This window comes from Myxocyprinus asiaticus, chromosome 16 (genome assembly GCF_019703515.2).
Source record: "Myxocyprinus asiaticus isolate MX2 ecotype Aquarium Trade chromosome 16, UBuf_Myxa_2, whole genome shotgun sequence".
Taxonomy (NCBI): domain Eukaryota; kingdom Metazoa; phylum Chordata; class Actinopteri; order Cypriniformes; family Catostomidae; genus Myxocyprinus; species Myxocyprinus asiaticus.
Window position 1 is genome coordinate 39243287 of NC_059359.1, and position 15722 is coordinate 39259008.

Below are 15722 nucleotides of genomic sequence, written 5' to 3' on the forward strand. Positions count from 1 at the left end.
GAGCATTAATTGCATTACTTTCTACACAAAATAAGACATTTAATTAGTTGTAAATTATGGTTAAGATAGCCTTGCCCTTCATTCAGTTAATTATTAACTACTGTCTTATTCATGCTAAACTACTGCATTATTGTGGACCCTTAAAATAAAATGTTACCAAATACGAAAAATGTTTATATTTATTTCACTTCTTGTTTAGATTATCATTAATTAATTAATTAATTATAGTTTTAAAAATTTAATCATTCGTATTTTTATAATGGATTTTCATAGTTTAATATTGAAAGTCTGGGACAAGGCAAAAACAGTAAAATCTGTACATTAAAAAGGCATTTGATGAAGGCCTGGTAAAAAGTGTCCAGCTGAATGAGACCTTCATAACAAAAAGAGAAATAAAAACCAACCGATTAGGCTCAAATTAAATGATACAAATGACAATAAAAAGCAAAGTCATCTCTTCAGTTATCGAATGTAACTGTATTCTGATTACCAACAATTTAAATTGTCACTTTAAAGAAATACAGTTACTATTTTTTGGTATTTTAATAACGCAACTTAAATAAGTGAATCCATATTTTTCTGTTTGTGTTACTTTGTCTGAATTTAGATATGTTGTCTTATCTTTGCAGTCCTATCAAACCCATGTAGGTTATTTATTTCACATACCCATTTCATGTGCTCCGTAACAGAGGTGACGTAATGCTTGCAGCAGTCTCAGCTGGATGAATCCCTTTAGCTTTGTTGTGCTCTCATTCAGGTACATTCATATAGACAGGGAAAAAAAATATATCACACATTGCCTTCAACTAAGGGAACCAATCAAGCTTAACAAGAACAATCTGATTCCTATTAACTTCATTTGTTACATTTAAAATCCAATATACAAACTGTCAGTAATTTCAAATGCAGACATTGCAGGCATACAGTATGTGAATAGCTGTGGGCTGGCACGTCAAATCAAGGCTTGTTACGCTCATTTACATTAACTCAGACTTTTACTGGATGACACGCAGAAGAGGCCAGTGTGAGATGAATATGGCCAGAAGATTTTAACTAGCCCTGTCAATCACAGGAGCCTGGAGTGACTTATAAGAGTGTGACAGCTGCTGTTTACAAGTATACGTTACTAGACATATTACCTTGACTGTGCAAAGTTATAAATAGTTCAACTTCTGTCATGACCATGCAATGTCGATAAACCCTGCTACCCTTATATTTATGATACGCACAAGGATAGCAGAAAGGAATTGTTTTACAGTAAAATTAAAAATGCACCCACAGGAATTACTTTTGTAACAGACTGATATAACTGTGAATGCAGGTACAGCTCGTTAAAAGTTCTTAACTAAACTTGGTATGTACATACCAAAATATGCCAAGTGGCTGAAGCAGGAAGTGTTTTAAACCGTATAAGCCCACGTGAGCTCCAATTTCTGGGTAAAATGTCCACAGAGTGGCGCCAAAAGTGAGTTGTAGAGCTGTGTGAAGTTTTAAATGATGTAATTCAGTCAAGAGAACTGCATATTTTATTAACCCTACCCCCAAACCCAAACCCTAACCCTAAACCAAACCATCAATGGAGTAAAAATGGAACCTCATAATCAGCGTGATCACTACATGGTTTCAACAGTGGATCAGAACCTGGGACTCTGAGGTAGCTGAAACAATGTGCTATCAGTCACACCTAAGGAAAAGTTTAACGTGCTTGGATTGATGCAAAGATGTCTGAGGGGAGATACCATTTGTCAGTGATTCTGCAGAATGAGTTCGATGTCAGTAGACCTGAAAATTTGGTAGCAACATGTCAATTTCCTTTGGGATTATGTTTGTAACGCAAAACCAGAAGTTCATCCACCAAGAACAGTACTCCAACCACTAAAAGGACAATTAAGACAACTCTACAGCTCAAATAACATACTTTTTTTTTTATTATTATTCTTATTTAAAAAATAAAATAAGTGTTGAGACCTTTATAACAAAAAATTTTAATAAAATTCAACCCCATGGGACATGAAAGTGCCTGAAGTTGAAGAAACACCTGTATTACCATGAACTGTATAAACCCAACAATATGCAAAATTATTAAAATGGCATAGGCTGAATAGGAAAATTGACAATTTTGAAAATTTATCAAAAAAGAAGAGTGATTTACCAGGAACAAACCATGAAAAAAAATCACTAAGAAAAATATTATGTTAATATTAGCCATTTTACCAAGCGGCAGGTACATGTGTGCCAAATGCTGCAAACTGTAGTTTGATTGGATGCAGCTTTTGACATCAATAACAAAAGTTATTAAAATTATTGTTTATAAATTCAACAAACTCTCACAAGTCTATTTATTTTTCTACTCTAACTTAGCATGATTATTTGGTTACATTTTATTTTTTGCATTAATTTTTTTTACAATGTGTCAGCAACCTAATCAGGTGTGCGTTTCCCGTAAATAACGCGATGTTTAACCACCATAGTATGATGCATCGTTGGAGAAATTAACTAGCTAGTCAAGACTGTTTACCAAAACCGTAGTAACTATGTCGCATATCCATCATTTGAACCACGTTGGTTCATCAGTATAGAGCTGTCGTTAATGAAGTTTCACAGGGGGTGGAGTAATAACTTATGTGGATATCAAATTATAATAGCTCATTTACTCATACTCCAGAAAGATGTTTAATGTGCAAAAGCTGCTGAAAACACAAAAGCTGAGTGCACTATTTAGGCTAAATGCGACAGATACATACAGTGGGTTTTCTCTTTACCTCTCTTTACTTTGGGGTTCCCCTGGCGCATTAGAACAAATATGCACATGCTTAAACCTATAAGAATTCCACTTATGCGTTAACATGAACACATTCTGTTAGCCGTGTTCTCCGACAGAAGCCGTGTGTGTTGCTTTAATACAAAGTAAAGCACTTTCTCTTAACAGCCTTTAATCCCTTAAACGGCAGCATTCACATTTACGTGACTTTTGAACACCGCTTTCTGCAAAACCCCAGAATAAGCAGTTGTCATAAGTGCATGTAAATGTCATCAAAGTCTTGACAGAATCAAAGATATGTATGCAATGTACGATATAGAAGCCTTGGTAAAATCAAATAATGTCCACAAAGCAAACTAACAAGGGACTATGCTCTAACCATAAGTGGAGAGCTGCAGTTCCTAGCTGTAGAAACTATGGTTTAGGGAAACACCGAATCATTGAACTATGTTGGTGATGATGGAACTTGTGACCATAGTTGGCTAATGATGCTTTTGGGAAATGCACCCCTTAACAGAACAGACTTAAACCCACTAGTTGAGAATCACTGGTCTACATACATTGTGAAACCAGGGGTGCTCATGGGAATGATTCTAAAAATTTGCAAAATATCATAAATGTACATGATTTTCAAGGAACATGAAGTCAAGCTTTCACCGAATTTATTCCAACCAAATCTAATGCCTAGTTTTCAAACCGCCAAGCCTTAATAAGACATTAATGTCAGACGAACTGTGAGTCCTCGTTGCGTTTTCATAGATGTAGTGTATTTAGGAATTTTTTTCATTAGAACTCTCTATTCCACAAACTGTTGTTTTCAGTGGCGGGCTGTGCATTTAAAGTCTAGGCCTTCAGTGTGATTCATGCCATTATGTCGCAGCTAACTAGTAATACCAATTGACATTTTAAAAACACGTCCACACACGAAAGCCAGAACTTGAAATGACACTTAATGCTCAAGCAAGCCTAATTTTAACTGCAGCATGACTGTTTTGTGAAATGAACGTCTCCCGAACAGACATTCAAAAATCATAATTTTTCATATGAATCTACCTAGGAGGTCTGTATACCTGGAAAAATCTATCTAATAATATCTGCGATTTAAATGTTGCTTGCAATACATTTTGTTTCATAAGGTTACATGGTTATGCTGCATTCCATTTAAGTTGGATGTGGGATATTCCTACTTGACATCTCCGACAATAAATGCATTCCATTCCCCGATATTCGGAACTGAAACACTCCCGTTAGCTTAGCAGGTGTTTGACTCTCATTAAAGATGTCTCCTAGCAACCCAACTGATAAACAGTGCTGCAGCGCTAGCATTTGTGCTTCAGGTGTACGATTATCAAAAGAGATTTTATACACCTGTTTCTGCAGGCATTTGTTAAACAAGCTTTAATATCATGTAATGTGGAAACAAACTCATTTATCAACATTACTTAATAAAGTGAATGTTTATCACTTACTTTGTACAGTATATCTCCCTGAGTGTCGACATGTTTGTGTGACATCATGCCCCTGCATCTCGCCGAAATCAGAGTTGAGAATTTCTGCACGAGCCTACAAGTTGTAATTATGACTTCAAGATGCATTCCATTGCACTTTTCCTAGTAGGAAGTTGTAAAATCCGACTTTCTGAGTTGAATGGAACGCAGCACTACTTTTCAAAACTTGATCCGACACTGAATGCTCAAGCAGCCTAATTTACACTTAGAAAACTCCTGATGTTGCTATAACAATACAAAAAGCACTTACCAAATTACTTGAAGTGAAAAATCAGTCCTCCTTTCCTGTTTAATAAATTAAGCAATCACACGGTCATGCAGAACATCTCGTTTTTTTTAAATCCATAAGGATCTCTTTCTCAACGGCAATACCAGCAGTGATTACAGCCGACTCATTAGCATCTCGCACTCTTCACTTTCAAAATATTTTTGTTTTTTGCTTTCAAATTACGTACATCACTTAAAGCGTGATTGCGTCACTCAAGGCCAGCTAGAAGGCCTCGACTGTGACATATCCTAAAGACCACACCCACCAAGAACAAATAAATCAATCTGATTGGCAGATGAATCTGACAATCTGACATTCATTTGCACTGTTGAGGGATTCAGAAGAAATTCTGAAGGCCTGAGGGGGTGAAGCTCAGACCCACGCGTTGCTTCAGGCATGCGATTTGTGAAACAGTTGTCACACTTTGCTTGTAAGCATCAAGGAATAAATTCTGACTGGATAAACTTTTTGTTTTTCTCTATTTGTTTGTAGATTAATTAAGAGTGGAAAGCGATTAAAAATACATAAGCAAAAAGGTGATTGAGAATGAAAGGATGAAAAATATTTATATATTTGTCATGTTAGGCCAGCAGAGAAGGCTTTGCTGGCCCTGAGAATTCGCCACTGTTTGTTTTTTATATGAGACCCATGTATTTGTTTTGCTACCTTTATGTTATGAAGCACATCTTTTGTCACTGAATGGTAAAATATTTTACTTTGATATACTGTGCTATTTCATCAGTTTAATCAACAGCAGACAAAAACATGCTCTCTTAAACTGACAGAAATGAAAAAGCTTGTACAAATCTTTGCAGTTGTGTCTCAATGGCACATCTCCTGCTGGATTTTCAGCTTGAATAGGTATTGTATGAGCTGTACGCTGTAGCCTTGACTCACACAATAACCCCTGAATCTACTGTAGCTAGTCTGGATCTGGAGAGGCCTAACTGAAAGGAGAGGCAGGAACATAACAACAGGTCTGCTTTGTCGGCTCTTAGATGCCTCTAAAAAAAAAAAAAAATATATATTCATCTTAAAGAATGAATGCAGGTCAATATCAGCAAGTCTTTTTGAGCGAGACATCCTGCGTGGGATGGAAAATAGAAGGAATAGTGCCTGTTTGGCTTTTAATTTATAAGGAGAAAATAGCGATTTTGTGCACATGAACTGTAGACACCATATGTTCTATGTGAGACAAAGAGAAACACAATGATATTTACACTATACAACTAGAACTGAGAATATTTTATTAAAAATAAAATTATTAATAAAATATTGTGAATATTTAGCAATTTACGAGACCAGGGCAAGTCGTCACAGAGTGAATTTTTTACAAAGGCTATATCTCAATAACTAGAAGTTTTTGAATCCAGTTACACAAGCAGAGATTGTTTTGGTTTTAAAACCTAGTTTTTATTTTTATTTTTGAGAATTCTGTCCTTCAAACAAAAATTTTAAATCAGTGTATTTTTGCTATAGCTTTGAGGTAATCAAGTGAATACAATAAAACAACACTGGCATACATTCAGGCATTATATTATACAGTATATAATGAAGGTTGATTTTAACTAAATGGGTTAAATGTGTGAATTTTTCACAAATGTCAGGTTGGGGTAAGTTGTCACATGTGTTTTAATGTTAATGTATACATACAGTTTAATAATTACAATATGTGTAGGCCAAAACAATGGTTTGATATTATTGTACATTGCTTTTTAATTTTTTTTTGCTGTTTCATGAATTGATTCATGGTTTACATTTTGTTAAAAAGCCTACAATCTGCTATTTTCAGTAATGAAAGGTGCTATTGTGACAACTTACCCCATAGAGCATAACAACAAGCCCCAGTCTCTTTATTTTCTTTATTTTGTACATTAAGAATTCACCTTTCACATATTGCATGTGTTACATCTATAAAAACAACATTTGTTACCTCTCTTCAAATGTTTCTCAGGTGATGCCCTACACTTACTTTCATTGGAAACTACTGGAAAGCATTTTTTTCCCCCCCATTGTATGGATAGATGTCCAGTCATTTTGTGAGATTAAGTATAATGAGAATGTTCATTGTTTGAGGGCTGGTAAATTGTAAATTTTTGCTGTAGATTTATTACCTCATCTTTGGCCAAAACCCAAGAGCTTGATGGCACTGGATAAAAATAATGCCCGCTAATGGCATCTGGATATTAAATTATGTTAATGTGTCCAAAGCCATTAACAATGTGGCAATTTTTAATAAATTGGGTATCTATTTCTCTTTTAATCCAATCATTTGGCACTGGAACACATGAGAGAGGTATGTTTAATTTAAAGTTAATTACTTTGCTAATGTTATTTCTTGGCATTTAGTCTAATGGGGGATATTACAAACTTTTGAAATGTTCTGGTTTTAATAGGGGACAATTATGAGTGCTCGAAAACAGTACCTGATAGAATAATTAGAGTTCCACAAAGACTCTAATCTATGAAGCCTCTACTAATAACCCTCCTCTCTCTTGCATGATGCTTTAATCTATACAATTGTTGTATTTTTAAAATGTTTTTGGATGAAGAGGGAGAAAAGATTAAAGATGTGGCCACGTTAACGCAAGTAAATCCAATATCTTCTTTTTCTTTGTCATTTATCCCTATGTAAATGTCCATTACTAAAATGCATAATATGTATAATTAAATATTTACTCTCTGTAGCATTAAAAAAATAAAATAAATAAAAAACAGGCTACAGAGAGTAAACATTTAATTATACATATTATGCATTTTAGTCATGAACATTTACATGACTAAATATTTAAAAAAACAAAAAGAAATTTAATAAAAAAATAAATAAAAAAAAAAATACACACCAGATTTTGGCTCCTTAGCAAGCACCACTAAAGAGCAAATATATCTCTGTACGTTTATGGGACCAGATCTGTAATGTTAAAATTACACTTCATGGAGAGCAAGCAAAGCTCAGCTTTTTATCGTGCATTAAGTACAATCATTGTGAAAAACCAGCACAGCGTGAGCTGTTAACACAAGTTTGTAGTTTGCCAATATTACCCTCAGCAACTACAAACAAGAGGATGGATCAGACTTTAGCATCCACCATAAGCTGCTTAGTGATTTAAAACTGCTGGAGAACGTTCCTTTGCTTCCCCTCATCTATCTTTATGTTCCTCAAGCCCTATTCAAATGGGATATCCTCTTATGGTAAAAATACATACTTAAAGACTATTGCATATGGGCTCATTGAGCTAATCTGACAATCTCAGAACAAACAGCATGGGACAGTGGCAGGACACAACCTAATCCACAGCCACAAGCCATGTGGTAATATCTTTAACAAGGCTCTTCTGTGGACAACACTATGTGTAGGTGTTTATCATTGGGGAGGTTTTGTTGTTAATCCTTCTTATTAAGATCGAATGCTGCTCCGTTGCTATTGAGATGTGGAGAAGCTCACTTGATAAATGCACTATAAAAAACAAAGGAAGTCTGCAGTCGTTGTGTGATGCCAGAGAGAGGTTATGTAATGCATTTGGTGTGATTGTGTTGATACAACTTTGAAAAGGTAATTTAAAGATCCCTGATAGCCCTTACAAACAATCTAAACTATCCGCAAACTTGCCGCATTTGCAGCAAATTTGCAAATAAGCTTTTGATTCACCACAAATGTTTGCCAGAAGTTCGCAACTCTTCGCCGGTAGTGTTGAACCTCCGGCAAACATTTGGCAACAATGGACAATTTGCTGCAAGTCTGCCGCAAAGCTCATTTGCATGTGAAAATTATCAATTGCGAATTTGCGGTGAATTTGTGGCAAATTTGCCAACGGTCTCGATTTTCGTAAGGGAGGATTTTACTAGTGCACCTCTCACTTCAGCTGATTAAAGTCTCAACAATTAAAATTGGCTCTATTAAGTTAAATGGATAGTTCACTCAGTATTTTCTCATTAAACATTAAGTTTTACTTGGAAACATGTCAGATTGTGGATGTAAAATGGATTTTGAATGGGTGTTTCACTCTGTAGCATCTTCTGAGATGTTTCAGAATATTAGATATACGGGGGGCCTGGGTAGCTCAGTGGTAAAAGACGCTGGCTACCACCCCTGGAGTTCGCTAGTTCACTAGTTTGAATCCCAGGGCGTGCTGAGTGACTCCAGCCAGGTCTCCTAAGCAACCAAATTGGCCCAGTTGCTAGGGAGGGTAGAGTCACATGGGGTAACCTCCTCGTGGTCGCCATAATGTGGTGCGTGGTGAGTTGAGTGCAGATGCCGCAGTGGATGGCGTGAAGCCTCCACACACGCTATGTCTCCGTGTCACGTGATAAGATGCGTGGGTTGACTGTCTCAGATGCGGAGGCAACTGGGATTCGTCCTCCACCACCCAGATTGAGGCGAATCACTATGCGACCACAAGGACTTAAAAGCGCACTGGGAATTGGGCATTCCAAATTGGGTGAAAAAAAAAAAAAAGAATATTAGATATACAGTATATACTGTTTATGTATATATACACTAACTGAGCACTTTATTAGGAACACATGTACACCTACTTATTCATGCGATTATCTAATCAGCCAATCATGTGGCAGCAGTGTAATGCATAAAATAAAGCATATACAGGTCAGGAGCTTCAGTTAATATTCACATCAAACATCAGAATGGGGAAAAATGTGATCTCAGTGATTTCGACCGTGGCATGATTGTTGGTGCCAGATGGGCTAGTTTGAGTATTTCTGTAATTGTGTGATAAAATTGCTTACTAACCTTTTCTGTGTAAAGTTATATCAAATTTTTCAACTTTGTTGGCATGGCAACGTAATGCTGTAAACCCTTAACCCCTAAAATGACTGTAAAAATTACGATTTAAACAACTTTACAGCTCAAATAATTGTGTTTTTATGAGATTATAAACTTAAACACATATCTGCCTTTAAACCCTCCAAAAATTGGCCCCATTCACTTCCATTGTAAGTGCCTTACTGTAAACTCAATTTTTATTTTATTTTTATTTTATTTTTTCTTGATTTACTTTAACTAGTATTAACTTGAAATATTTCTTAAAGGCTATTTTATACTTAATGGGGGAACAGACTTTTTTTAACTCGCCTAAAAATGTTTGTTGGATGACATTTCTCCTGTTTGCGCATGTCCCTGAAATACTTGACCAATGATAACTCAGCTAGTCGAAAAGCGTGGATGATTGGTTAAAAATAATCGTGGGTGAGGGATGGGCGTTTATTTATACATTTTCCTCCACAAACGTAATTTTAAAATGACACCACGCATAGTATAAATTAAGCCTTTGTTTGCCTAGTGTGTTTTGTTCAGGAGAAAATAATTTGGCTTCTTTCATTGTAAGCCTTTAACATACACACATTGCATTCCTGATACAGAAACAAACCTTAGTGATCAAGGGGTCATAGTTACATTTAAATGTCTGTGCCATTAAACTGGATGCATTATTTCAGGTAGCTAGCTAAAAACATTTACATATAAACTTTACCTACCTTTCTCAGCAAGACTCTCTTCAAACTGTTTCTCCACTATGACAGTAGTTGACCTGAAAGAGAAAACAGGCTCAAGAAGAAGAGTTAATTCTAATGTTTGCTCTAGCATCCCCAGTTGCACTGCTGAGAATGCAACGTGAACTGTTATCAGTTGAGTTCTGAAACATTTTGGCATGCAACAACACACAAAATCAAGCTTTCATTAATGTACTTGCATAGAGCATATGGGCAAAAATTACATTGATTTTGCATGTAAGGGTGTGTGTTCTTGGCTTTGAATGTATTATGCAGTATATTTGTTTTCTTAGTTGAATGTTTTTCTTTAGGGTTTCAAGGCAGTTCATTGTCCATATGCTTATTTAAGCTTAACCGTGAAATGCTTTGACAAGATTAACTCCCCCAGCTCAATGCCAAGAAACCCATAAACCTTTGAGAATGGACCCCGTCACAGAAATCGGACCACTCACTTTGTAATGCAAAACAACTAACGGTATACACTGTTTCAGAATCCTCCGTAATGGAATTCGCAGGGGCTTTTCACGGAACACAGATAGCAGCTGTGATTCCATTGTGATCCTTCAGACTATATACATGTATATCGAGCTGTATATCACAGCTGCCTAAGCCTTTGTTGCATGTGTGTGCCTTTCAAATCCAGCCAATATATTACAACGTGTCTGCATTCTTCATCTGCAGTTTTCTGTGTCACCTCTCTATTGAATGAGAACCAGAGAGCATTATATACCAACATTGGCTGTCTCCATCTTCTGCACTATACCTGATGGACAGACTGCATTCCGTTTTGGTTTTATTGATTTATTTTGGAATAGGAGTGGATTGCTGGGATACTCTAAATGTGAGACACAGCTACATCTTGGCAATCGGAGTTCGACTAATAGAGGACTGGGATCTTCAATACATTCCCTTACCATTATTATGAACCCACTCAGCTCCTTTAGATGGGTTTTGTTCTGAAATCTTGGGGAGTAAACTTTAACTGCTGGCTCATAGTATATTAGTACATTTGTCTTGCTAATGGCCCATATTCTGAGGTTCATCAAGTCTACTGACACACAGTCCCACCACAAACTCATCATAATTTGTACAAGATGGCACAATCTTGTTTGCAATGAATATTTGCAACAAATATTGAGACTTAGTGTGAAAAATCGTAACATATCATAACCAAAGATGTTTTTGCATGTATCATAAATGTGCTATATTTGAACTCACAAGATTTAAAGACATCAAATGGCTTCAGAGTACTTGAAATACAGTGCATGAATTGTATGAATTAATTTTATTGTAATACTTCAGCATTTTGAGAGCTTCAATACAGGAAGGGGATCCCCCTCAAGTGAACACCCTTGAGCATTTTGCAACATGGGGGGGGGGGGGGGGGGTTCTCAATCTTTTCGATGCAAAAAAATTGGACATCCTGGCTTATATGTGGCAGTTGAAAAACCTAATCTTGACAGATACAAAAATTTAGGTTGGGTTTTAGGTTAGGGTTTGAAAAGAAGCATTGGTTTGAAATTGTGTTTCAACTTATTTGAAATTTTGTCTTCAAATGTCCCATTCACATTCCATATGAAAGCCCATACATACATACATACTATCATGTCGGTCTTATGTTTTCTCCATGGACTCTTATTTTTAAATGGATTGTTGCCATCTTCGTCATACCTGGTTTCCTGTTTCCTGTCATTGTTTTCAGCTGTGTTTCATTTAGCCTATCAGTCCTTGTGTATATTTAGTCCTCATGTTTCTCTTGTTCCTGGTCGGTTCTCGTTTGTGTGTAGTGCATTAGTTGCCAACATACTGCTGTTGAGTTTGTGTTACCTTCTTCTTTGTATGATTCCTTCTTTGTTGTATCCCCTTCTTTTGTTTATAGTTAAAGTTCTGCATTTGGATCCTCACACACTCTCGTCTCATTCCTACACTAACCAATCACTTTATTAGGTACACCTGTACACCTACTTATTCATGTGATTATCTAATCAGCCGATCATGTGGAAGCAGTGCAATGCATAATATCATGCAGATCCGGGTCAGGAGCTTCAGTTAATGTTTACACCAACCATCAGAATTAGGAAAAAAAATGTGATCTCAGTGATTTAGACTGTGGCATGATTGTTTGTTCCAGATGGGCTGGTTTGATTATTTCTGTAACTGCTGATCTCATGGGATTTTGACACACAACAGTCTCTAGAGTTTACTCAGAATGGTGCCAAAAACAAAAAACATCCAGTGAGCGGCAGTTCTGTGGATGGAAATGCCAAGTGTTTAGAAGTGGAACCTGACATGGTCTTCTGCTGTTGTAGCCCATTCGCCTCAATGTTTGTCATGTTGTGCATTCTGAGATGCTATTCTGCTCACTACAATTGTACAGAGTGGTTAGCTGAGTTATTGTAGCCTTTCTGTCAGCTCAAACCAGTCTGGCCATTCTCCATTGACATCTCTCAACTAGTCGTTTCTGTCTGCAGAACTGCCACGTTGCTGGGTGTTTTTTGTTCTTGGCACCATTCTGTGTAAACTCTAGAGACGTGAAAATCCCAAGAGGTCAGCAGTTACAGAAATACTCAAACCAGCCTGTCTGGCACCAAAAATCATGACACGGTCCAAATCACTGAGATCAAATTTTTTCCCCATTTTGATGGTTGATTTGAACATTAACTGAAGCTCCTGACCCATATCTGAATGATTTTATGCATTGCACTGCTGCCACATGATTGACTGATTAGAAAATCGCATGAATAAGTAGGTGTATAGGTGTCCCTAATAAAGTGGTCGGTGAGTGTATTTTACAATTTTGCCAACTGATTAGCTTGTCCAAACATTCAGTATGTTCAAACATTAGATTGGGTTGACTCTAAAAAGTCAGTACAGTTTAACTAGTGTCTGGATATTTGAGGGAAATTTACCTCCACATCTGTGTATCAGAATGATATTTCAGAATCTAGAGGCACTTAAATAAAATTGTTCAGAGAGCTGCTGGTAGAGCAGAGGTGATGGTGATAGTATGTTAGAACGAAAGCATTCACCTAACCATCAGGTATTTTTTATTTCGCCTAAGCCCTGAGGTTACGCTAGCTTATTACCACCTAGTGATGCTCTGCATTGGAAATTGAATGACCTGATAAGGCACAAAATGCAAAGTAGCTGGGGAATATTAAAGCCTATTCATTGCTCTGGTTCATATTTGCTTAAAAACAAGCCTGTCCCTCTCTTTACCTCGGGGGCCTTCCTCTCTCTGTTACCCAATAACTGAATGTGCGGTCCCATCAATGATACAATGTGTCATATGAAAAGTCGAGAAGCTCGGTTAGAAAATTCAGATGAGCTTTCCCACGTATTAATGCAAAAGGGGCTGTATAAATTTCAGAGACAAGGCACCAGCAAATTTTTTTTTTAGCAACATAACATTAATATTACCAGGCCATTAACTGCAAATTCCATGGATTTCACATACTGGCTTTGTAAGAGTATATGCTTCAATTTTATGAACTAACAGGAAAGGTTTTCTGTAATCATGTGTACTAAAATTAAATTATGCCATACTTTACAATACAATTCAGTAAACTGCAATACAATGCAATACATTAAATGTATTAAATATCTTAAAGGGATAGTTTACCCAAAATATACTTATTCACCCTTATGTTGTTCTAAACCTTTATTAGCTTCTTTCTTCCATAGACCACAAAAGGAAATGTTTTGCAGGTTACGCATCCCATTTCCATATAATTAAAGTGATCAGGGGCTGTTTAGCTTGAAAAATGACAAATAAGTGCCATGAAAGTACCATAGCAGTAGTCTAGGAATACTTTTTCGCTACATTTCAAGTCTTCTGTAGTTATACGATATCTTTGTGTTAGGAAAAGACTGTAGTTTATTTTGGCAAAATATTTCACACACAAATTTTCTTTTTTTATTTATTCACTGGAAATCTTCCCCTTCCTCTATTGCTCTCAAATCTTATTCATGAATTTGAATATGTGCATATTCAAAATCTGTGCCATGATTGGTCACAAGACCAGCCTGATCTCATGAAATTTACGTGACAATGGTGACAATTTTTGCAAACCAAAATTACATCCTTCATTACAGGTTTGGCTGAAGTTTCCCAGTGAAATGTGGGAAATGTGCCAAAAGTGAGTGAAATGATGTTGTAATCAGACAAGGTTTTTAAGGTGAATAATCGATGGATGAAAGAGGTCATGAAATGCTCTTTTTTATAATTTTATTATTTTCCCTCAGGTCCACTGATAATGTTAGTAATGTTTTTATTTTTTTTGCACTATAACATTCATAATTTAAAAATATATGATAACTTTCCATCCTGTCTCTGACCTTCTGTCTGAAATACTCGGTTTTGGCATAAGTGCTTCCTTAAAACTTCAACATAAACATCACTGTTTTGATTGATTAACAGCGTGCAGCCCCTCAAATTCAGCCATTTCTGAAACTCAGTCTGAAGAGAATGAACAAGCTCCACAACATTATAAATCTAAATGTCAGTGTTTACACATAACGTCTTGATTACTGATGTAACCTCTGTTCCCTGATGGAGGGAACGAGACGTGTCGATGTAGTGACACTAGGGGTTCGCTCTTGAGAGCCCCAATCACCTTTGCTTTATTCAGAAAAGGCCAGTGAAAATTGGCGAGTGGAATTTGCATGCCACTCTCCGCCCCGGACATACGGGTATAAAAGGAGATGGCGTGCACCACTCATTCAGAGTTGTGCTGAGGAGCCGAGAGAGAGTCCCGGCCATGTCAGCGATCGGTTCAGCGCCGCGGCAGGAGGGGCACAATGTCTCGTTCCTTCCATCAGAGAACAGAGGTTACATCAGTAACCAAGACGTTCCCTGTCTGTCACTCACTCGACGTTGTGTCGATGTAGTGACAATAGGGGTTCCTATACGAAACGCCGCAGGCGCAGAACCGTGTCACGAGGTATGGAGGAGCAGACACGGGCAGGCTGCTGCGTGCCTCGCAGCGAGCGCTCGACCATGTCATGACCTTCCAGCGAGTTAGGTAAGGCGTCTCCCGGGTCCCAATAAGGGTGGGAGGAGGCACTTACCCGAGGAAGTTACAGGCGGTGGCCTTTCCTGATTTTGGTATTAAGCAATTTACTGCCGAGAACCTGCTAGAATAGCGCTGGGGAAGTGCTCTTCCCCCTACAGGAGGGAGAGCACTATGGAGACCACATCCTACCGGAGGGAGGTTAACATGTGGAGAATACCTCACATGGACTTACTGATGGGGAAGTTCACATATGGAATGATGCAACTGGGGAGGACCCTATCTACAAAGAGGGTACACAGCAACAGTGGCTGAGGCAGAGCAGAGCTCTGACGAGGGGAGACACAGGGTTCACCTGAGGGGAAACCGAACAGTGGAAACGCATCATACGGGATTACCGAGGGGGGCATCACCACGTATGGAGCACTGAGCCCAAGTACATGGGCTCACCTGAAAAGGGGCATACCACGAGAAAGGTGCAATACAAGCGATACACCCGACCGGCCACCCGGCCTACCTGTTGTTACCCCGTAACACTCGGGTCAAAACCGGTTCTATGCGCAGGTTGTAGAACCTTGCATAGGTATTGGGTGTAGCCCAACCAGTGAGAGGAGAGTTGTCTTATCTCTGGGTCGCCCGTCTCAGGACCACTTCGAAGCCCATCC